Raw genomic sequence first — 24,732 nt, forward strand, 5'->3', positions numbered from 1 at the left:
AATTTAAAACGTATTTGTGTGAACTGTGAAGTAAAGCAATGGATTGTGAAAACTAACTAGTGTCGGGTGATTGTATATAGTGTATACCACATTTACCACTGACTAATGCAGAGTTGCAATGCAAGGAGATCAGCTAAAAGTAGTTGGATCTGTATGTGCATTATGATTAATCGAAATTAGTCGATTAATCGATTAAAAAAAAAAATCAATTACTCGAACACGAAAATTTTAATCAGTAACAGCCCTAATATATATATCTATATATAGATATATATACACACAAATGTGGTTAAGGAAAGCTGCACCCGGTCCACAATGAGTGAAAAGCAATCAGGTCTTCCCACTGACCATACATATAAGCAAAAAAGTCCAAAGGATTGCTGCACTTAAAAATGTTGTTTATTTATTCAAAGATTTGTAAAGTTACATCTCAGAAAGTGTACAAAAAGATTTCCGTTTCGGGGCTCACATGCTTACGCCCTTCCTCATATCAGAACACATCTAACGTTTTGATCACAGACATTACAATTTAACATTTTTCCAAAAAAGATCACATATGGAATCAATCTATGGTTAATTGCTCTTTAGTACAATTGTATTCCTTCGTTCATTAATCATTTCCCACCACTGATATACAAATGGCTAACCATGTAGAGACTCATCCCACTATTTACTCAGGAACCATCACATTGTCATTCTGTAAAAAAAAATATACATATGTAAAAAACATCATAATCCAAATATTCAGATACCGTAAAATACTTTTATGGATAATATATTATGAATCATACAAATAATTAAAGTACCAAATCTGTATTCAAACCTTTTGGAGTAATAATATTAAGAAAATATATCCAATGATCCTCACATTTTCTTAAAATGAATTCACGATCACCTCCTCTCCTGTTTTTATTAATGCCTTCCAGCACCATAAATTTTAACTGGGAAATTGTATGCCCCTTCTCTATAAATTGTCTTATAAAGTATATCCTTCTGAATATTTGGATTATGATGTGTTTTACATATGTATATATATATATTTTCTACAGAATGACAATGTGATGGTTCCTGAGTGAATAGTGGGATGAGTCTCTACATGGTTAACCATTTGTATATCAGTGAAGTGAAATGATTATTGAACGAAGGAATACAATTGTACTAATGAGCAATTAACCATAGATTGATTCCATATGTGATTTTTTTTTTTAAATGTTAAATTGCAATGTCTGTGATCAAAATGTTAGATGTGTTCTGTGATCTAAAGGAAGGGCGTAAGCATGTGAGCCCGAAATGGAAATCTTTTTGAACACTTTCTGAGATGCAACTTTACAAACCTTTGAACAAATAAACTATATTTTTAAGTGCAGCAATCCTTTGGACTTTTTTGCTTATATGTATGGTCAGTGGGAAGACCTGATTGCTTTGCACTAATTGTGGACTGGGTGCAGCTTTCCTTAACCACATTTGAAGATATTTATCCCTTGAAAGCGGGCATCGGTGAGTGTTTGATATCGATATACAAATGGCTACCAGTGGCTCCTTCTCATATTCGGAGATGGATGCTTCTCAAATCTTTACGGACACGACGGGATCAAGAGATTTTTTAACCCTGTCCTCTATGATACAATTGAGACGCAAGATGGAGAAACTCATGCAACGATCGGTCACGATGGAACTACATGAGGTAACTCTGGCTGACTATTATAAGCTACAGATGATACCGAGAGGACTGAGGGTTTGCCTGATCCCCACACTATTTTCACAAAATCTTGATTTTGCACAGATTTTAAATGAGTGCTTATTTGACATTATGACTTTGACGGTACAATTCTTACAACAAGAAAGATTGTCTATTAAACAACAGATTATGGAGTTGGAGAAACAACTTGAGCAATGTTCTAATCAGGATGAACTGTCTGAATTTAAAAAAATCGAATGATGTTAAACTTCATAGGTTTCGGAAGAATATTCAATTACGGAAAAGAACAAAACTGGAACGTGATCGTGATGACTATAACAACGATCGAGTTTATAATTGGTCAGATCCCAATATTATCAGACTAAGTCCTTTAGAAAAGGCCAACAAAAGCAGCAATTTTCTAATTCCTCTTTGTCTATTGCCTCTACTGGGTCATCAGCAAATGTACCAACTACATCTTTTTTACCTCCAGCAACAACCGATTCATTAGAAGAGGAGGTAGGAGATACAAGAAAAGACACAGCCAGAGGAGTGACAACAAGACGACAAAATCATTAGACGGTGAACGACAATGTGGCATATAACATTTCCTTTATTTTTTTCAACTGAGACTGAGATACGGGTTTTGAATAAGGGTTTAGGATTTTGTCCAAAAGAAAAAATGAATAGTTTTGTTTTAAAACAGGACCTTTATCTTTTTTTAGGCAACTGAGATTTAAAGCATATTTTGCATGTCAACCACCTGTTTTGAATAGAGAAATTTTACAGCTATTATCTATAAGTAATTTAGATCTTAAATAAAAAAGTACTAGGGTACCTCCCACATCTTGTTCGGCTGTTGAGGTGTACATTGATAGAGTTAATAATGATAAGAAATCATTTATCGATGATAGAAATAAGACTGATCACAGACGGAGCAATCTAAGTCAGGAAGAGATTACGGCATTTACCTCCTTGTCAGCTCGGCGTGATATAACTATCAAGCCGGCTGACAAGGGGGAAGCCATTGTGATTATGGACACCACTAAGTATGAATTGGAAGTGTTGAAACAACTATCAGATGTCAATACATATAAACAACTAGACTTTTGTCCGATATTTAAAGTACAAACCAGGATTAAAAAAGTACTGACATCAGCGTTAAAAGACAAAATTATTGATGATGAAACGTATACATTTTTATTATGTGAACATCCCATTACTCCTGTAATATATATCTTGCCTAATATACATAAGGATCCTATTAACCCACCAGGACGTCCCATTGTTTCTGGGATGGAATCAATGACAACTCCATTAGCACAATATCTTGATAAATGTATAACATCATTATTAATAAACACTAAATCTTTTATACGGAATACTACAGATTTTCTTGAAAAAATTAAAAGGATTAAGTTGTCATCTCATTCCATCCTTGTCACATGGGATGTATCCAGTCTTTACACCATTATCCCCCATGAACTGGGTATTGAAGCCTGTAAACAACTTCTGAGACAATCAGATTGCTACAATAGTCGACAAATTGGCTTTTTGTTGGACCTATTAAAAATTGTCCTGGGGGGAAAATTATTTTCTCTTCAAAGAAACCCATTATTTACAGCTTAAAGGCGCATCGATGGGTTCCAGTGTCGCACCCCCATACGCAAAAATATTTATGAATATGATTGAAATGTCCTTTATATATAATAATAAAATCTATATGGAAAATTGCCAGGGATGGTATAGATTTATGGACAATGTGTTTGCAGTGTGGGTAGGCGACATTGGAACTCTATTATTGTTTGATCAATATCTGAATTATCTTATTCCTGGTTTGAAATTCAATATGGAGTACAGTAGGACAGAAATTTCCTTCCTGGACACCATTTTGAAAATCAACCAGATGAAAACTGATAGCGACCGATCGTTGCATGAGTTTCTCCATCTTGCGTGTCAATTGTATCATAGAGGACTGGGTTAAAAAATCCCTTGATCCCGTCGTGACCGTAAAGGTTTGAGAAGCATCCATCCCCGAATAGGAGAAGGAGCCACTGGTAGCCATTTGTATATCGATTCCAAACACTCACCGGTGCACTCAAGGGATAAATATCTTCAAATGTGGTTAAGGAAAGCTGCACCCGGTCCACAATTAGTGCAAAGCAATCAGGTCTTCCCACTGACCATACATATAAGCAAAAAAGTCCAAAGGATTGCAGCACTTAAAAATATAGTTTATTCGTTCAAAGATTTGTAAAGTTACATCTCAGAAAGTGTTCAAAAAGATTTCCGTTTCGGGCTCACATGCTTACGCCCTTCTTCAGAACAGAACACATCTAACATTTTGACCGCAGACATTGCAATTTAACATTTTTCAAAAAAAATCATATATGGAATCAATCTATGGTTAATTGCTCATTAGTACAATTGTATTCCTTCATTCATTAATCATTTCACCCCACTGATATACAAATGGTTACCCATGTAGAGACTCATCCCACTATTTACTCAGGAACCATCACATTGTCATTCTGTAGAAAAAATATATATACATATGTAAAAAACATCATAATCCAAATATTCAGAAGGATACCATAAAGTACTTTAAAAGACACTTTATAGAGAAGGGGTATACAATTTCCCAGTTAAAATTTATGGTGCTGGAAGGCATTAATAAAAACAGGAGAGGAGGTGATCGTGAATTCATTTTAAGAAAACGTGAGGATCATTGGATACATTTTCTTAATACTATTACTCCAAAAGGTTTGAATACAGATTTGGATCTTTATTTATTTGTATGATTCATAATATATTATCCATAAAAGTATTTTATGGTATCCTTCTATCCTTGTCAGCTGTCAAATGCCTCTCATTCTAGCCTGGCTGTACTCAATTCTCATTGGATGGTTTATTAAAATATGCTGTGAAGACCAGATATCCCAAACAGGCAGATTCTTGGAGACACACCTCCACTTATTTTCTTTGTTTTTAATTGCTTTATTGGAATGTTTCGCCTATGATATCTCCACAAAATATGTGAGTTTACACAATATTTATTGTTATTGTAATATACATGCTATAAATGTGTTGTTCATTGTACATCTTTGTATACTGTGTATTTGACTTACTGTTATTACTACATTATAGATATACGATTGACCTTCTTATAAACACTCCCTGAAGAAGGAGACATAGATACTCTGAAATGCATTGGGTGAATTACGAGAAACTTTACAGTCAATCGTTGTGGTGATTTTGCACTTTTTACACAGTAATTGTAAACATTCCAATATATTTTGTTTTTATCGCATTTATTGTGTTTAATAAAATACGTTTCTACAAATTATGTTAGTGCCTTAAAAGTCCACTTAGGGGATACCCTCCTTCTGTCTAGTCAATTTGGATGTGGCCCCCTTCAGGGGCACCTTCACTGATATAATTATTGCTTACATTTTTGGTAGTAAATACCACTACCCGCTCTTATTGGTGCTCTGTCCCTTAAAATAACATAAAATATAATCATTTAATGTAAGCATAGAACTCAATCTTTGTTCTGCTTATATTAACAATTTATAAGTTGCTTTTAACAACAAACCTTATAGCTATTTTACAGGTTTTTTATTAGTCATTATGACCACTTTTATAGGTAAAGAATGGGATACTTTGATGGAAAGTTATCTGAAGGAATTACAGCTATTCAAAATGCATAAGTCAATACCAGATAGGGAGAAAAAACTCAAATCGCATTTAGAAATGTTTAACAAAGAAATACTAATTAAAAAGGGACAAAAATTCAGACGGGACAAAAATGCTTTCCAAAGTGGAAAAGCTTACAAATGAAATCTCAATAAATACACGAACAATAAGAGTACTAAACACATTCAGCAGGTTTCTGCTCCTCAATCCTCTATCCTCTTCTATTCCCCTACAGATGGCACTCAAACAACCCAAAAATGCTTCAAGCACCAAACGCCAATATTATGGTGATTCGACACAACTTCAAACAGCGAAAAAAACCTAGTTTGGACACTCTTCATAATATCCCTCACTCTTCCACTTCAACGCCTGGGTGTAACTCTACCACTCTCATGGTACAAGGTAATGTACCACCACAGTGAAGGGTACTTCTTCACATACAACACCTCCTCACTTAATGTTTCATTTCCCAATCAGCCCAGTTGGGCTCTTATTAATCCATCTTTTTTGGACCTAATTTTAACAAAAAACAGATTTCTGCACCCCAATCCAGACACAGCCACTTCGATTGCTCCAGAAAATCCATTGTAAACACAGCTTCTATTGATACTGACTTGAATGTAATCAACCCATCATCATATAGTCTATCTGTGGATGAAATCGCAGTTCTAGGAAAGGGACTAAATTTTTGTCCAAACCATGATCTCAACAAATTTCAAATCTAAAAAGACCTCTAACTTTTTATTCAGAAATTAATTCTCAAAAGTCTATACCAAAAACAGCACACCAATATTGATTGTACACCACAGGAAGATAGGGCTCTTGACCAATTAATCTCCTTATTAGAAGAGAACGATACAGCCAATCTGATTGATTGGATTGATCTCTCACAATTATTAAAAACAATTAAGGAACCGGCACCTGCTGATAACAATCCCAAAAAGTCACAACTTAAAAAGAAGTCAGATCTATGCCCAGCCCCAAGTACCAACCCTAATGCAGCAGCATTTTTAAGGTTTGTCAATAAAGACTTGGAGAAATTGAAAATACAAACTGGTAAACAGAATAATTTAAATGTGAAAGAAAACCAAGCCTTAGAACAACTTTCTCTAAATAATCTTATTAACATAAAACCGGACGATAGAGGAGGTAACATTGTCATATTTGACAATGAAAAATATACTGCAATGTGCAACAAGATCCTGAAAAATCAGGACTGGTACTGGCAGATTACATCAGACATAGTGGAAAAATACCACAGAGAATATTATTCACTGGTTGACATGGCATATCTGAACAGAACCATTAAAAAAACTACACGAGGCTTCATTAGAACAAATTTTCCTGTAATACCAACATTTTACGCACTTCCCAAAGTGCATAAAGATGCAGCTAACCCTTCAAGTAGAACTATAATCACAGGGAGAGGTGCCATCAGTGATAATGCCAGTAAACTTGTGGATGAGTATCTTAGACCCTACGTCACCTCCTTACCATCTCATGTAAAGGACACCATCCACTTTCTGCAAATCTTAGATAGTTTACACATCCCAGAACATGCTATACTAGCCACGATTGATGTTGAAGCTCTGTAAAGTTCAATTCCTCATTCCAAAGGGCTTGCAGCAGTTAAACATGTTATCAATGCGGGAAGTGAGGGGGACTCAGCCTACAATTAGTTCATCTACTCTCTCCTAGAATTTATTTTGGAACACAATGTTTTCACCTTTCACAACTCCCACTACTTCCAGATATAGGGTGTGGCAATGGAGACCTCCTGTGCCCCGTCCTATGCCAATTTGTATCTGGGGGAGTGGGAAAAGATGTTCTTTGCGGACGAATCATTGTTGATGTATACGGACCAAATATTGGCTTGGTATCGATACATCGACAATGTTTTCGTCATCTGGGATGGATCTACTGAGACGCTTCAGCACTGTTTGAGTAGAATGAATAAAAATTTGTTCAACTTAAATTTTACTATGACTCATGACAGGGAGCATATAGCATTTCTAGATGTAGAGGTATTTAGGGACAATGAGCGCAACTTAGTTAGCAACCTTTACAGGAAACCCACGGCGGGCAATGGTATTTTGCATACATCAAGCTTTCACCCCCAAACACTGGTAAAGTATATACCCTATAGCCAGTATCTATGGACAAGGCGTAATTGTTTAGACGATTAAAATTTCAAATTACAAGCCCAACAACTTCGTGACAGGCTCTTACAGAGTGGCTACTCTCATGCCTCCCTCAAAAGAGCCTATCAACGAGCATCATCACATGATAGAAAAAACTCTTATATATACAGAAACTTAAGAACGATAACAATCCTTTACATATTATTACAAGATATACAAACCAACAAGCCAAAGTTAACAATATTGTCAATAAATACTGGCACATGCTGTCCCTTGATTCCACACTTGGACAATTTGTCCCGGACCGCCCCCTGTTCACATTTAAAAGGGCAACATCAATTAGAGATAGACTCATTACCAGCAAATAAAAAGTGGAAGGCCGTAAAGATCCATGTAAATATAAAGGTACATACATGTGCGGTGCCTGCCATTATTGCAAATACATGTACACTGAAAGAAACCCCATCCTCCCTAACAGTCAAACATTTTGTCAGAGACATTTAGCTAACCATAAAACCTTTGGGGTCTATGGGGTATATGGGGTATATGCTACGCTGTGATTGCGGCTGTTTTTATATTGGTAAGACCAAATTGGAATTCTGGAAACGTGCTTACAGGCACATAAAAAGCATGCAAACTAGTAACCCTGAATTGCACCTGGGCCGACACACCAAAATAGTACATGGAGGCAATTTTCCTAAAATTAAATTCCTCATATTAGACCGTATCCATCTGTCAGCATCTCGGCCTCACCGAGGCCGAGATGCTGAGAGCGGTAACCTCTTGCGACTAAGTGCACTCCACTCCTGGAGATGGTACAGGAGGTGAACGGCACAAAGAGGCATGAGCCACCAGCAGGCAGGACAGGTCTTCCATGAAGGTCACCGGCAGGACTGGAAGATGCTGAAGCTCAAGAAGGAAGACGAACAGCTAATCCAATAACAGGCCAGGGGTCAAACACCGATGACTGGCAAGAGTCTCTTAGATAGGCAAAACAGTCTAGTGCAAAGGATTGTTAGCAGGTCTGTCAACAGGCTGATGATTTAGTACTGGAGACTGATAGCAAAGTCCATAAAACAGGCTGAGGGTCAAACACAGATAACTGGAGGCAAAGTTTGTGAGCAAGCCAGGGGTCAAGCACTGAAGACAATAGCAAAGTCCAGGAGCAGGCTGAGGGTCAATCACTGGAGACAGGAAGCAATATCCGTAGACAGGCCGAGGGTCAAACACAGGAAGCAAGTAGAGGGGTCCGAGAGGCAAGCCGAGGGTCCGATGCAGGAAGGGATCAGAGTAGACATTTGCATTAGTTTTTGTACGAATACATTTTTGTCTGAATTTCTGGTATTTTCGTTATCATTTTAATAAACGATAACGAACGTGCACAATCCGAAAACCGAAAGATCCGACATAAACAAATGCTTTATTTTTGTTTTTGTTGCGACAACAGTTCGATATAGATAGGAGATTCGACATGACGCTGACATTAGTGATCTGTGTCCATCTAACCTGTGGTCGAATGTGCCTAACCTTAGCTCTATTAGTCCAAGATTATTCTACATAAAGAGAAAAGATTCGACAAAGAGAGAAAAGATTTGACATTATAGAGACAATAGCAAAAAAAGTTGAATGTGCCTAACCTAACTCTATTAGTCCAAGATTATTCGACATAGAGAGAAAAGATTCGACATGAAGATTCGCCAAAGCAGTCGCCGCAAGCAGATATTTATGGTCAAATGCTCCGCCCATAGGCTATAGAAGAATTCCAATGTTGGTTGACTAGTAATAGTAATTAATAAATATAATTATTACTAGTGTCATACAACATTAGAATTCTACTATAGCTTGTAGGCGTAACATTCGACCGGAAATGTACGATTGCGGCGTCGTACAGTTTAGCTGCTCTATTGAATCTTCTTGGAACATTCGACAGACACCACAAGCCTTCAATGACAGATTCGACCTTAATTATTTTGGATTTTCGGGTGAATGCATTTTTTAACAAAATGAAATAAATAAAAACGAATTTCGGGAGTAATTAAATAAATTTATTTTTCGGACGAAAACGAAATTCCGAAATGATATATTTCGGTGTGCACATGTCTAGATCAGAGTAGGTCAAGGTCAATCCGGGTCACAACTGGTGATCAAGAATCAGGTTACAAGCAGGAAAGACACAGGGAGCTGAAAGACAAACCAGCAATCTGGTCATGGCACAGAGTGGCCACTGAGAGGCTCATGTTGTGCGCGCGCTATTGCGTATGCGCGTACGCCATTCTGCTGCATTGCACACACACATTAGCCGTTTCGCTGAATTGCACACACACAAATTAGCCGTTTCACTGTATTGTGCCCAGGGATGCGCCGGAGTGCCGCTCTACCGCGCATGTGAAGGCAGCGATATTAGCGAGATTGGTACTTGCTTCTTTCCTGACACCCTCCTAGCTCCAGAGGGGGGATTGGAGCTGGGATCCAAATGGAGCTGCGCTGGATACACAATCTAAATGTCACTTCACCACCTGGTCTCAATAAGGCTATCTGCTTCAAGTCCTTTTTGGAAGGTTTCTCCTCTGGAGGTATGGAGAAATAAAAGAAAATAAAAAATAAAATAGAAAACATAATACATTCTCTAATGACCTCCTCCGTGAATAGATAGCCGACCAATCCTTGTTAGTGGCTCTGTAGTTTCTCTTTATTACCTGTAACTCTGTATTACTATTATACTTATTCAATCTTGGATCATTCATTATATGTACTTTATTATGTACTTAGGGTGTTCCTGCCTTATGTATATACAGGGGGTCCCCGGGTTACGAACAAGATAGGGACTGTAGGTTTGTTCTTAAGTTGAATTTGTTTGTAAGTCGGAACAGTACCTTTTTTTCAGTGCAAATCCAGTCTTTTATTTATTTTTGTATAATTTTCTTATTTTTAATATTATTTTTCTTATTCTTTACTTTTTTAATTACTTCTTTTTTATTTTATTAATTTAATTATTACTGTCTTTCTTATTTTTTTATTTTTATCAATTTTTTTTCATTTAAACTTTATTGCTATCACACAGGAGAAAACAATTCCCTGTGTGATAGCAATTGGAGATGACAGGTTCTCTTTTTTGACCCTGTCACCTCCAAAACAGGAGTCCCAGCACTGTGCTAGATTTCCACAGCACAGCACAGCACAGCACAGCTCTCCCCTCTTACAGTTTACATGGCAGCAGGGACAGGAGACACCAGAGAGAGGGGAGCCGATGTGTTGATGTGTGATGGCACAGCAGGGAGATGGATGGATGGAGACAGCAGCAGTGTCTGTGATCCGAGTCCAGGCAGGCCGGCCGGCCAGCTGGCCGGCCGCAGTGCACCTCGGAGGGGCAGCGGCACAGGAAAAGACCGGGATCCTGGAGGCTTCACTAGGCCGCACTAGGCCGCGGCCACGACGGGCAGTTTTAGCGGCCTGGCAGGCCACCGGACCTTACCAGGCCTGTGGATGGGCAGGCCAGGAACGGCTCAGTCAAGCAAGGAGAGGAAGATTTGGCCGGCAGTGACGTCATTCGGGCCCCGTTCGTAAGTAGGAGTTGTTCGCAACTCGGATGTTGGTAAGTCGGGGACCCCCTGTATATTTATCTTAGAATACATGCGTAACATTCACTAGCGGTTTTCTGTGTTCCCATTATTCTGCCTGTTATTTTGTGCTATCAGGTCTGGCCACCAGGGGGCCATGTGAATCCATGTCCCCTGCTGTGCCTTCCCATAATGCCTGATTAAAGCGGAGGTCCACACAAAAATTGAACTTCTGCTTTTCGGAACCCTCCCCCCCTCCGGTGTCACATTTGGCACCTTTCAGGGGGGGAGGGGGGTGCAGATACTTGTATAATACAGGTATTTGCACACACTTCCGGGCATAGACCCCCGCGAGGGGTCTACACCACTTCCCGCCCCCCCGCTGTCTGCTGGGACACACGTAGGTCCCAGAGACAGCAGGTCTGTAAAGACTCGCGCATGCGCAGTAGGGAACCAGGAAGTGAAGCCATAAGGCTTCACTTCCTGATTCCCTTACCGAAGATGGCCTCGGGTGCCGACATTGCAGGCGCCCTGGACAGATAAGTGTCCTTATTTTAAAAGTCATCAGCTGCAGTATTTGTAGCTGCTGACTTTTAAAAAAAAAATTCGGCGGACCTCCGCTTTAAATATTCGAAGTTTATTGAAATATCTTTCGCATGCTGGTTGACTCCTGGAGGCTGGATTGTTACAATGCCAGCACACAAAGCCGCCCGGATTTGATAACCCGTGGCGGCTTTTTTATGGTAGCTACAGCCGATTTCATCCTGGCTGTCCGCCACCTTGCTACTTCGGCGGTCATGCGCTGTCCGGCGGGGAGGCTTCTGTGTCGGTGGGCTGTGGGTGCACGTTACCATTCCGTCGTGCTGAGGTTGTGCATGTGCAGTCGGGACATGGACATGCACGCAGGGCTAAGGAAGCCTGCAGAGGATACAGTCCTGATTTCCCCCTCCATCTCAGGTGCAGCTGATAATTATCAGCTGTGCTTGCTATCGGAGAGAGATAACTATATCAGGCAGGCCTTGGAGACATGGCTGACATCCATCTGAAGGTTTGGATGCCAGGACATGTCTCTGTGCGGCTGCCTTTCATATGCCAGGTATGATTGATTTATAATACATTACAGTGACAGTTTGATACATGCTAATACTACTAGATGGACCATCACTACTGCTCTTACTGATACTATTCTATTTATCTTCAATGTTAATGTCCAAAAGCATAATACACACACACATATATATATATATATATATATAATGCAATTAATGAGCCCTGTGGTTGAGCCTTGTGTAGTACTAAAGTGTATATATATACTCAAAGTTTCTCTGTCTTGGCTGCCAACTCCTACCTCCATCAAGAATATAGTGAAATATTTTGATACACTTTAGTACTACACAAGGCTCAACCACAATTCCCCTACTACTGCAACTCTCTCCTTAATGGCCTACCCTTAGGCAGGCTATCCCCCTTCAGTTTATTATGATCGCTGCTGCTAGACTAATACACCTCACTAATCGATCCGGGACTGCTACCCCTCTCTGCCAATCCCTTCACTGGCTTTTCTACCCCACCGTATAAAATTCAAAATGATAACCACAACATACAAGGCCATCCACAACATCGCCCCCAGCTACATCACTAACCTCATCTGCAGATATCGGCCAAATCATCCCCTCCGCTCCTCCCAGGACCTCCTGCTCTCTAGCTCCCTAGTTACCTCCTCTCATGCTTGCCTTCAGGACTTCTCCAGAGCCTCTCCCATCCTCTGGAACTCCCTGCCCCAGTATATCCAATCAGCCCCTAACCTGTCCACCTTTAGGAGATCCCTGAAAACTCACTTATTCAGGGAAACCTATCCAACACCCACCTAACAACTGTCCCTGAGCCACCCCCATTAAATCATTCCCCGCATCTATTACCTTTGTACCACCACCCCCTTCTTTTAGAATGTAAGCTCTACGAGCAGGGCCTTCCTGTCCCTTCTGTATTGAACTGTACTGTAATTGTGCTGTCCCTCCTCTACATTGTAAAGTGCTGCGTAAACTGTTGGCGCTATATAAATCATCTATAATAATAATAATAATATACATTATTTTCATATATTTTACATATATACCTCTTCAATATAATTTTTCTGTATACATCTTCCTTGTACATTCTCTAAAAACTCTTATAGTAAAAAATGAATACAAGTTAGCTGAATCATACCATTTACAATGCCCCTTATTACATTGTATTATTTTTACTTACAGTGCTCTGCCCTCCCTTTGGCTTCAGTGTTGACAGCTGTCCAATGCATCTCATCCTAGTCCGGCTGTACCCAATTCTCATTTGATGGTATATTAAAATATACCGTGAAGACCAGCTACCCCAAACAGGCATATTCTTGGAGACACACCTCCACTTATTTTCTTTGTTTTTAATAGCTTTATTGGAATGCTTCGCCTGTGATATCTCCACAAAATATGTGAGTTTACACAATATTTATTGTTATTGTAATATACATGCTATAAATAATGTTGTTCATTGTACATCTTTGTATACTCTGTATTTGACTTACTGTTATTACTACATTATAGATATATGATTGAGGCTGAGGCTACTTGTTTTGGATAGGAAAGAGTCACGGTCACCAAAGAGCTTCATGAAGTTGTGGTTGTTCTGGGGTGGTAGAAAAGCAGAGGGGTTAGATAAGTTGGACAGTTTGAGATTACCTAGGTAACTGTAAGATCTCATTTAAGATACCAGTATGTAAAGCGAAATGGTTGCATAAGTTCCTGTAGGTCCTTTTGGGTGAATGTGATCTCCATGTATTTACTTCATCTCGTGAAAAACGTGAAGTAGAGCGAAAGTTCAGTATGATGGTGTCCACTGTCCAGCCTCTCCAGATAGAAGAGCAATAATATAGCTTTTTTCACTACCGGTAAATTGGGTGGTGTTGATTTAATCCAATGAGACATAATTGTCCTGCGGGCAACTAGGAAGCATATATCAGTCCATTGTGAAATGTTGAGTAGTCCCACTGCTGATGATGTGGATGAGGGCGGTTCGTATCCGAACAGGCACAGTAGATGATTTTTTGGTATCCGAGTTTTATTGATTTTAGAGATGAGGGCCAGCAAAGAGTCCCAGTAAGTATTGATCGTTGGGCATTCCCAGAAACAGTGAAGCAATGTGGGGCATGGTAGTGAGCACCAGGGGCATTGCGCTTGAGTTGGGTCTGCCTTGTTGATGCGGAATGGGTAGTATGCCCTGTGTATGATCTTAAATTGCGTTTCACGCCATGTTTCTGAGACAGTCATTTTGTGGACATGTCTGTATCCCTCAAGGATTTTTTCCGATAGTTCGTTGTCATCAAACATGTTAGACTATTTTAGGAATGGCTTGAGATTATATTTTTCTGATTGGTGTGCAATGAGGTGAGAGTACATGCTGGAGATGGAGTAGTTGTCTCTCTGGAGTACAATGTCAATAAAGGACTTTTACCGTAGATAGTTGGTTAATTGATGGTAGAAGAAGAATGTGTGACGATGGCAAGGAAAATTCCCGTGATAGGGTTTGGAAGGATTTGAACTCACCAGGTTTGCCAAGGTACATGGAGGTTATTTTAGTAAGGCCCTTAGTACGCCATTGATCAAAGTCTTTATGTAGAGTTGACGGGAGAAACATAGGGTCAAAAAGGGAATTTTCCCACGTGTGGGGTTTTTTAGCAGCAAATGGGTGGAAAAAATATTACATGTAGTTTAAGATTACCTAGATTTTTTATTGATTAAATGATATCAAAAAATTGACACTGATGGTTAAAATATGAGCTGTGGTACAGGAGATATAAAAGCAACAACACAGGTGAGACTGAACACAATTTGCATAATTTTCAAGTGCTAAAAAATTTGGTAATAATGAGGGAAACTGACGCATTTCGACCCCGCCGGGTCCTCATCAGAGGATTGATACGCTGTAAAAATATTTGTACATTTATTGAAATTCATAAACATAACCACAAAATAAAATGCCGTAGTAATGAACATTGGTCTATATAGTTACCAATCACACTGCATTGTGCAATGTCTCCTGAAATGGAGGTCCTCTAAACACCCCCCTCCACTCGATCCCACCAGGAGTCCCCGGCCAGCCGGCACACCAGCAAAAAGAGCGGACCATTAATGCATGGCTTACGAGGAGTCACAATAAAGGATAATCCCAAATGCCAGGGAGGGGCGTGAAGGCGAAAACGCAGCACCCACGGTCAAAGCATCAAATAACAGTGCTATAAATACATTAATGTTTGACACAGATAAAGGTGTTTCATAATTCCAATACTGAAGTATTGGAAATAATGAATGGATAGCTAGATCTTTTATAGTGTATGTTGTTTCTAAATTTAACAAAAGTAATTTTATATACTTTTTATTTTATTTATTTATTTTATTTATTTTTACAGCCAGGAGCATAAAGATGTTATAGTAATCAATTAATAATGATTGTAACTACAAAGTCTGTATCGGTAAATAAGTAATAAATGTAAGGAATAAATAAATCATAATCCGAAGAAAGTAGTATGTTACCAGATTAAAAATTAATAATTAATAAAAATCACGGGTGTGGTGAATTGTGTACGTTTTCGCTTCTCCTCTCTTCTCCTCTCTCTTACCCAATCCTGGACCTCCCAGTCCGCCGGCTTCATCTGATGTGGAGATTTCATTGTAGCGTGTCTTCCTGGCAGGGTGGGGAGGCATATGGCCCTATGCCTCCCAACACACCCACTAGGTGGCGGGACCACCTAGGGTGTACCATTTCCGGCCAGCAGCATTCCGGATTACTTCTGGATGCCATGACGTTGTCCGCGCGCCCGACGGTATCGCGCATGCACATGACATTGCAAAGTCACGTATTTGTGGCGGAAGTGACGGATATGCCGGGACACACACCTTCCAGAACGCCGGGGGAGCCACACATGGAGTGCCACTATTGCAGCATATCCCTTGCCAGAGGAGGGAAGGTGGGGGCGGACCCTATGCACCTGTAAGTCGGCGAGCTTATCAATTAGGGGTAAGCTTCTTACATATAGTGATCAAACCTCAGGAATCCTTATTTGATCCCGAATGTTCCATCAGGACAGCCATAGAATTGTGAGCAGCCTAGAGACAGGTAAAATACAGTTTTATACTATGCCAGGTCGGACCCGATGGTGCATGGTTTGCGCTGTGGGTCCCTCTATGTCACATGGCCCCAATTTATTTTATTTATTTTATTTTTGATATACACTGCTTGATATCACACATATCACTGCCCACATCACTAACCTAATCATCACTAACCTAATCATCATATTTATTTATTCCACATTTTTTGGCATTTCACATTAGTTTTTGATCCCTATTTTTCTGCCATCCACACATCACACACACTTCCCTTTCACTCCCTCACTACAACTACATTTTTTTCCCACCTTTCCCTTCTCCTTCCTTTTCCTTCCCCTCCTCCCCCCTTTTTCCCTCTACTCCTTCCCTCCCCCCCTTCTTTTTCTCCCTCCCCCTCCATCCTTCACTTGTCATGACCCACCCAATCCCCCCCCCCTTTTTTTTTTCCAATTCACCACACCCGTGATTTTTATTAATTATTAATTTTTAATCTGGTAACATACTACTTTCTTCGGATTATGATTTATTTATTCCTTACATTTATTACTTATTTACCGATACCGACTTTGTAGTTACAATCATTATTAATTGATTACTATATACTCTATATGCTCCTGGCTGTAAAAAATACATAAAGTAAAAATTATATAAAATTACTTTTGTTAAACTTAGAAACAACACACACTATAAAAGATCTAGCTATCCATTCATTATTTCCAATACTTCAGTATTGGAATAATGAAACACCTTTATCTGTGTCAAACATAAATGTTTTTATAGCACTGTTATTTGATGCTTTGACCACAGGTGCTGCGTTTTCGCCTCCACGCCCCTCCCTGGCATTTGGGATTATCCTTTATTGTGACTCCTCGTAAGCCACGCATGAATGGTCGGCTCTTTTCGCTGGTGTGCCGGCTGGCCAAGGACTCCTGGTGGGATCGAGTGGAGGGGGGTGTTTAGAGGACCTCCGTTTCAGGAGACATCGCACAATACAGTTCATATTTTAACCATCAGTGTCAATTTTTTGATATCATGTCATCAATAAAAAATCTAAGTAATCTTAAATTACATGTAGTATTTTTTCCACCCATTTGCTGCTAAAAAACCCCACACGGGGGAAAATTCCCTTTTTGACACTTATCGGGGTGTGCAGCATCCTTCTTTTCTCACACAGTGTCTTCCCTTTTATATTTTTTTGGAGAAACATAGGGTTGGCAAATGGCATGAAATATTTGATGGTACCCCCAGTAGTCTCTGCACCTCTCTCCAGGCAATCATCGTATCTTTGATGAGTATACTTGATCTAAGGTGAGGTGGTAGTGTTAAGATTCGAGCGTAAGAGGGCAGAAAGGGCGTGCGGAGAGGCCAAGGCACCCTCGAGTATTATATTGGAGTATCTGGACTTTCCAGACAGCCAGTCAAGGCCCTGTCTAAGAAGGTATGAGAGATTGTAGAAATGTATATTGGGCAAGCCTGCCCCACCCTCGGACTTAGGGAGACTTTTTTTGCGGAACCATATAAAAGGCAGATAACGCCTTGTGGATTTTTTGTACACCAGAGTGTTTTAATAGAAAAGGTATGGTCTGCATTGGGTAAAGTAGGTGTGCAAATGACACCATTTTAAAGAGGTGACATCTCCCAAAGAGCGAGGGGGGGGGTTGCCCAAGCTTCCAGCTCCTTCCCAATATTGGTTATTAACGGTGGATAGTTAAGTACATATAAAGAGCAAGGTTCTCGGCCTATATGGATGCCCAAATATGTAATATGTTGGGTTGCCAGGGTAAGTGCCTTCATTTAGTAGATAGCCATGGGTGGAGTGATAGAACTTTGCTTTTATCAAAGTTGATTCGAAAGCCATAGCTCAGTCGAAAGGCCACAAAAAGTTCTCAGAGTATGTCAAAGTTTGAGATGGGGTTGGTGGAGAACAACAATATGTCATCCACGAATAGGACGGAACGGAAAACTTGGTTACCCATATTGATGCCACTAACTCCGTCAGGTGAGTTGAGTATTTTGGATAGAGGCTTAATAATGATATTAAAAAGTAGGGGGGGAAGGGGGCATCCCTGTCAAGGGGATTGTGTCGGAGATAGGCGCACAGTCGGGGACATGTACATTTGCCACAGAAAACGCATGACTGGGCCCGAAAAACCAGAGTCGTCCATCACTCTGAATAGCCAGGACAAACTGATGTTGTCAAAAGCTTTTTCGGCATCAAGTGACATGATAGCGACATCCTGATCAGGGTGTGATTTAGCGTATTCCAGTGCCATCAAAACCTTGCAAATGTTTAAGGTGGCTGATCGCCCTGGAACAAAGCCAGAATGGGCTGAGTGTTATAGAGAGGGGAGTAAAGGAGCTAAATGTGATGCAATTATTTTAGATAGGATGTTAACGTCCACATTGATTAAGGTGATTGGGCGGTAGGAGCCTGCGTGCCTGCGTTCCTGTAGGGAGATAAGGGCCACCATCCCACATGGCTGCGTAGACATGTTTCAGGGTGTCAGGGAGAAAGTCTTTTGTTAATTTATAAAATTCAGCCATGTAGCCATCTGGGCCTGGGGCTTTGGCAGATGCCAGAGATTTGATTGTCATCTGGATGTTGTCAATGATGATGGGGGCATTGAGCGCCTCCAGGTGGGAATCCTGAAGTTTAGGTAGACGTATGTTAGCCAGTAAAGCTTTTGCAGTCGTTTGGTCAGTTGAGTCTGCAGAGTATAGAGTTGTGTAGTAATCTGCAAGTAATTTACTAATTTCATCAGGTGAGGTAACCAGGGAGCCAGCCACATTTTTTTAGGGCAGAGATATGGGTGGGCCGCCTTGTTCCAGAGCATAGCTTAGCCAGTAGTTTGCCTGCCTTGTCAAACCTGTGAAAATGTAAAGTAGATTAGGATGTTTTAGCCACTTCTTGCTGCTCTGCCCACAGGTCAAAGTTGCGTTTAGCCTGTCTCCACGATTGTATGCTATCAGGGGTGCGGTTTAGTGTTAGTTGTTTGTGCGCTGAGCGTAGAGCTTCGCTGGCTTGCATGTATTGTTGCCTGGCATGTTTTTTAAATTGGGTGGTATAGGAAATTATTTTCCCCCTTGGGAACGCTTTGCCTGCTTCCCAAACGAGGTTCAGGTAGATAAGATGTGCACCGTTTGTAGAGGGATATTCTGTCCATGCTTCATATAGCATGTGGCGGAAGTCCTCATTGTCTGCTAGGAAGGAGGAAAAGGGCCACGGCGAGGGAGAAGAGGGTTTAGTATGGGACATGTGTATTGCGATGGGGCTGTGATCTGAGATTCTGCCGTCACTGACATTCCCGAGTCGCATAGTGCCGATATTAATGCAGGAGACGCAAAAAAGTAATCAATGCGCAAAAAGGAGTTGTGGGAGGGTGAAAAGAAGGTATATTCTCAGTCTGTCAGGTGTGTTAGATGCCATAAATCTACAAAATGCATGGAAGCGATGGACTGTGCTAGAAGGGTAGAGTCAGAAGTCGGTGAAGTAGATTTACTCAGTTTGCGGGTTAGATCACTTGTGCAATCTGCTAGTGTGGACATAACAGAATTGAAGTCTCCACCTATCAAGTGGAGAGTCTCAGGGCCATTCAGTACCCACTTCACCCTGTCTTGGAAAAAGGAATTGTCTGGCGAGTTAGGAGCATATAGGTTAGTGATAGCTACGTCTTTGGTGGCTAAAGTCATATGTAATGTCATTTTGCGGCCAGTCGAGTAAGTCTTAACATCTCTAATAGTGTGTCTAAGTTTTAAACAAGTTTTTGTGGAGCAATATAGCTACTCCAGCCTTACAGCCTATGGCTGGTGAACCATATACAGTACCGTCCCATAGTTTGCGAAGACGGGTTAGATTGTCTGCAGACAGATGCGTCTCTTGGAGCAATACCACATCTGTCCTGAGATGCTTCAAATGTCTAAGGATTGACATGCGCTTACTTGAAGAACGAAGTCCTTTAACGTTTCATGATACAATCTTTAGGTGATTCCCATCGGTTGAAGAGGCCATGTCTGGTGTAAAGGAAGGTAGTGAGTTGGAGGCTTGCAATAAAGCCTCCCTTCAGGCATTTTCAATCTGTGAGTCAGCAAAGTATTGTAGGTCTCCTGAGGGTATAGGTACAAAACAGGTAAATACGATTATCACATATTCAGAACTAAAATAAAAAAAAAACAACAAAACAGAAGTCAAGTGAAGAAACCACCTAACGGACAGGGTGTACTTCACTTTTTTCCACATGAGGTTTAACTGCTTAGCAGAGCTCCTGCCAGTTGCTAGCTCCTCTCCTAGGTATGAAATGTGAGCTTCGGGGAGGGCGGGTACAGGTAATGGGTATCGGGGAGGGAAGGTCAGAGGAGTTGGGATAAGGGGGGGACCGGTCAGAGCTGGGTGGAGGGATAGGTTCTGGAGAGCGAGTGCTCAGCTCAAAGGCCACATCAAGGAGGTAGCAAGGGAGTTGGCTAGCAGCAGGAACCTTAAAGGTAACCGCAGGCGCGGATAGTAATTTATCCTAGTGGTCAAAAACATACTGAAATCGAGGTCGGGGCTTGACCGGATGAAGGAGAGAGCGTGTGTGTGAGTGAGAATGAAGGGTGTCTCTCCTCCCCTCTCTCTCTCTGCTTGAACTGGACTAAGCTATTAGGCTGACTTACTACACTCTCCATACCTGGCACTCTGGAGACCGCAGGGGGGCTTGTCTGGGGGGGTGTCGTTCTGTTTCCTGGCACCCTGTGAAGAGCCCTGTGCTGTGGCGGTTGGGGCGCGATCCCAGAGCCGCTCTCTCTGCTTCCCCCTGGGCTGGATAATGTGGCTGGTGCTGCCTTGATCTCCGTACTGTGCAGTGTGAGAAGGCGTCGGTCATCCTGCCCGGGATCTCGCGGGAAGGTGCGGGATTTGCTAGTACGTCAATACACTGCTCAGCTGTTACAGTGAGAGAGGTGAGAGGGGTGCGAGTACTGCGGGAAGATTAAAAGTAAGCCGCTAGGAGACTCAACCGCCCCCCTCTCCTTATAACAGTTTACAACAGCCCTTGTTTAACTACAGTCCATAACAGCCCTTGTTTAACTACTTACTTGACCTCAGCATGGCTAGTAAACGTGTGCCTGATGAACAGCCATCCCAGGATGGGATCCAGAGGACACATTCAGCAAAGGAGAAAGAGAAGGCGAATCAAGCATTTGCTGCAGCCGCAGCAACAAAACTGGAGCGCTTTGCCCATACAGCCTCTCTATCGCCTGTCAAGGAGGGACATCAACAAGCAGCGGTACAAACCAAACCCCAGGCGGGGACCATGACAGACAGAAGGAGCCAGGGACATGCCCAGGTATCCTCAAACCCTATCACCCCATCCAGCAGCAAAACTGTGAGTACCAAGGGGACAGGGGGAGGAAAATCAGGAACTGTAACAACAAAATCCGCAGGAACTGGAGCAGCCTCTACGGTCAGTCCTATTTTGGAGAATGAGGAGCCTACATTGAGAGATGTATTCTATGCTATTAGTGCTTGTAAAGACTCAATTACTAGTCTTGATAGCCAGCTAAAAAGTATTAAGGAGGAATTACTCTCAATAGGCAAGGTATTGTGTCGGACCGTGGAGAGGACTACTGCCTTAGAAGAGAGACTAAGTACAGTCGAGGATGATCTATACCCACTAAGGCGAGAAATCAAGGGGCTACAGGAATAAATGGCCATGCAGGCAGCTAAATTTGAAATGGAAAATAGAAGCCATAGAAACAATGTGAGACTGATAGGCCAACCGGAGAAGAGTGAGGGCTCCAACTCCATAGCTTTCCTTGAGGGGTGGTTTAGGGAAATATTTGGGGACTCCACTTTTACATCACTATTTGCGATCAAAAGAGCCCATCATGTCCCCACTAAGACCCCGACAAACGGGGGAATATACTAGACTGCCTCAAACAAAAACAGAAAAGGGGGGAGAAGAGAAGGGGGTAATACTACCCGTTTCCCATGTAGATTCAATGATAGAGAGTCTCCAAAGTCTTTCAGCGATTTCCGGATCAATGTTCCTGGTAAGTAAATTACCTGCATTTATATGGAGGCTTGGTTGGGCTGCGTTGTTTTTTAGGTGGTGCGGAGAGAGAAGTAGCAGATGGTGAAGAGGAGCCCTCTGCAGAGTTGATGTATTCCATTTGTGTGCCAGAGGCATTAATGTATTGTTCTGCTTCTTCCAGGGAGGTGAAAGTAGAGTGTTCCCCTGTGTACATTTGGATGCACAGGATTGCTGGATAGGTGAGGGAGAATCTAAAATGGCATTTTTGTCAGCATAGTTGAGATATTTGACAATGACATGTCAAGGTTTGGCGCGACTTTCTGAGTACTGAATAGTGATGGGCACATTCAATAGTGCAGGGTTTGCAGAGCCCCAGTTGTTCAGGAATAATTTTAGCGCAGATATTTGTGAGAGGGGTATTGGAAACAGATTCTGGTAGCCCAATTATGCGTAAATTGTTCCTTCTTGAGCAATTTTCCAAATCGTCAAGCTTGTCCCATATGTCCCTGTTTGCAGCAGTAATGCGTGCTAGCACAGCAGAGTTGGCAGTGGATTCATCTTCCAGTGATGAGAGCCTGTCTTCAACATGTGAGAACCTCTGAGCCTGTGCCTGTACTTCTATATGCAGCTGCTCCAGCCCCCTGTGTAATGCAGCGTCCACTGTAGCAGTCAGAGTGGGACCCAGCAAGGTAACTACTGCTTGTGCTATGCCTGCAGGAGAGGTAGGATCTGTGACCGTTGCTCCTGATACTGTGGGAGACTGTAGTGTCTCCGCTGAACACAGAGCGGCTACAATTTTGGCTTCGGCAGCGGCGATGTCTCCCACGGGGGGTATTGTGGAAGGCACCACTCGAGCGTGTGATCGATCCATAAAGCGATCCATGTAATCCCACAAGGCAGCGGGGATGAACGGGGGTCCCCCCTCCCGAGGCACTAGCAGATTTGTACAGCAGGTTTTGTGAGGAGTGCGGTGGGAGCTGTGTATATTTACCTCCTCCTCATGTGGCGCCAAAACTGGAAGTTCACTCTAATTTTGATGGCTAAATTATTAATGTAGAATGTATGTTCCTTGGTAAAGAACATTTATTTTTATCAAGTTGTTATGAGTAAAGCTCCGCATTAAGTAGTCTAAACAGAGCTGTTACTGATTTAAAATGTCAACTTTTTGTTTAAAGCCAACTCTACAGTGCCTTGAAAAAGTATTCATACCCCTTGAAATTTTCCACATATTGTCATGTTACAACCAAAAACGTAAATGTATTTTATTGGGATTTTATGTGATAGACCAACACAAAGTGGCACATAGTTGTGAAGTGGAAGGAAAATGATAAATGGTTTTCAATTTTTTTTACAAATAAATATGTGAAAAGTGTGGCGTCCATTTGTATTCAGCCCCCTTTACTTCGATACCCCTAACTAAAATCGAGTGGAATCAATTGCCTTCAGAAGTCACCTAATTAGTAAATAGAGTCCACCTGTGTGTAATTTAATCTCAGTATAAATACAGCTGTTCTGTGAACCCCTCAGAGGTTTGAGAACCTTAGTGAACAAACAGCATCATGAAGGCCAAGGAACACACCAGGCAGGTCAGGGATAAAGTTATGGAGAAGTTTAAAGCAGGGTTAGGTTATAAAAAAATATCCCAAGCTTTAAACATCTCATGGAGCACTGTTCAATCCATCATCTGAAAATGGAAAGTGTATGGCACAACTGCAAACCTACCAAGACCTGGCCATCCACCTAAACTGACAGGCTGGGCAAAGAGAAGCAGCCAAGAGGCCCATGGTAACACTGGAGGAGCTGCAGAGATCCGCAGCTCAATTGGGAGAATCTGTCCACAGGACAACTATTAGGCATGCACTCCACAAATCTGGCCTTTATGAAAGAGTGGCAAGAAGAAAGCCATTGTTGAAAGAAAGCCATAAGAAGTCCAGTTTCTGCATGTGGGGGGACACAGCAAACATGGGGAAGAAGGTGCTCTGGTCAGATGGGACCAAATTGAACTTTTTGGCCTAAAAGCAAAATGGTAAGTGTGGCGGAAAACTAATACTAGACATCACCCTGAACACATCATCCCCACTGTGAAACATAGTGATGGCAGCACCATGTTGTGGGGATGCTTTTCTTCAGCAGGGACAGGGAAGCTGGTCAGAGTTAATGGGAAGATGGATGGAGCCAAATACAGGGCAAACTTAGAAGAAAACCTGTTAGAGTCTGCAAAGGACTTGAGACTGGGGTGGAGGTTCACCTTCCAGCAGGACAACTACCCTAAACATTTAGCCAGAGCTACAATGGAATGGCTTAGATCAAAGCATATTCATGTGTTAGAATGGACCAGTCAAAGTCCAGACCTAAATCCAATTGAGAATTTGTGGCAAGACTTGAAATTTGCTGTTCACAGATGCTCGCCATCCAATCTGGCAGAGCTTAAGCTATTTTGCAAAGAAGGATGGTCAAAAATTTCACTCTAGATGTGCAAAGCTGGTAGAGACATACCCAAAAAGACTTGCA

This window comes from Aquarana catesbeiana, linkage group LG05, assembly GCF_042186555.1.
Source record: "Aquarana catesbeiana isolate 2022-GZ linkage group LG05, ASM4218655v1, whole genome shotgun sequence".
Taxonomy (NCBI): domain Eukaryota; kingdom Metazoa; phylum Chordata; class Amphibia; order Anura; family Ranidae; genus Aquarana; species Aquarana catesbeiana.